Source organism: Aquarana catesbeiana, linkage group LG13 (assembly GCF_042186555.1).
Source record: "Aquarana catesbeiana isolate 2022-GZ linkage group LG13, ASM4218655v1, whole genome shotgun sequence".
Classification (NCBI taxonomy): Eukaryota; Metazoa; Chordata; class Amphibia; order Anura; family Ranidae; genus Aquarana; species Aquarana catesbeiana.
The window spans coordinates 19083593-19084751 of NC_133336.1; positions in this window are offsets into that span (position 1 = coordinate 19083593).

Below are 1159 nucleotides of genomic sequence, written 5' to 3' on the forward strand. Positions count from 1 at the left end.
TCCATTGCCCGGTACCTGTAGCTCGGCTTCTGCTGTGAGTAATAATCGTGGATATAAAAAGTCTACACACCCCTGTTAAAATGCCAGGTTTCTGTGATGTAAAAAATGGAGACAAAGATAAATCATTCCAGAACTTTTTCCACCTTTAATGTGACCTATAAACTGTACAACTCAGTTGAACAACATCCCGAAGTCTTTTAGGTGGAGGGAAGTAAAAATAGAATAAAATTATATGGTTGCATAAGTGTGCACACCCTTAACCGCTTCAGCCCTGGAAGATTTTACCACCTTCCTGACCAGAGCACTTTTTGCGATTCGGCACTGCGTCGCTTTAACTGACAATTACACGGTCGTGCGACGCTGCACCCAAACAAAGTTGACGTCCTTTTTTTCCCTTTTGGTGGAATTTGATCACCTCTGCGGTTTTTATTGTTTGCGCTATAAACAAAAATAGAGCGCCAATTTTTTTAAAAACGCAATATTTTTTACTTTTTGCTATAATAAATATCCCCCAAAAATATATAAAAAAATTATTTTTTTCCCCAGTTTAGGCTGATACGTATTCTTCTACATATTTTTGGTAAAGAAAATCGTAATAAGTGTATATTGATTGGTTTGCACAAAAGTTATGATGTCTACAAAACAGGGGATAGTTTTATGGCATTTTTATTATTAATTTTTTTTTTTACTAGTAATGGCAGCAATCTGCGATTTTTATCGGGACTGCGACATTATGGCGGTAACGTCAGACAATTTTGACACATTTTTGGGACCATAGTCATTTATTCAGCGATCAGTGCTATAAAATTGCATTGATTACTGTAAAAATGACACTGTCAGGGAAGGGGTTAACATTAGGGGGCGATGAAGGGGTTAAGTGTGTCCTATTGTGTGTTCTAACTGAAGGGGGGAGGGGACTGTGCAGGGGAGATGACAGATCGCTGTTCATACTCTATATGAACAGACGATCTGTCTGTTCTCCCCTCAGAGAACCGGAAACTGTGTTTACACACACATAGATCCCGTTTCTCCGTGTGCCCCGAGCGATCGCGGGAGCCCGACGGTGATCGCGACCGCCGGGCACTCGCATCGGCTCCGTGGGCGAGCAGTTGGCGCTCACGCGCCCCCCTAGTGGCCACATAACGTCATTTCGCCCAGT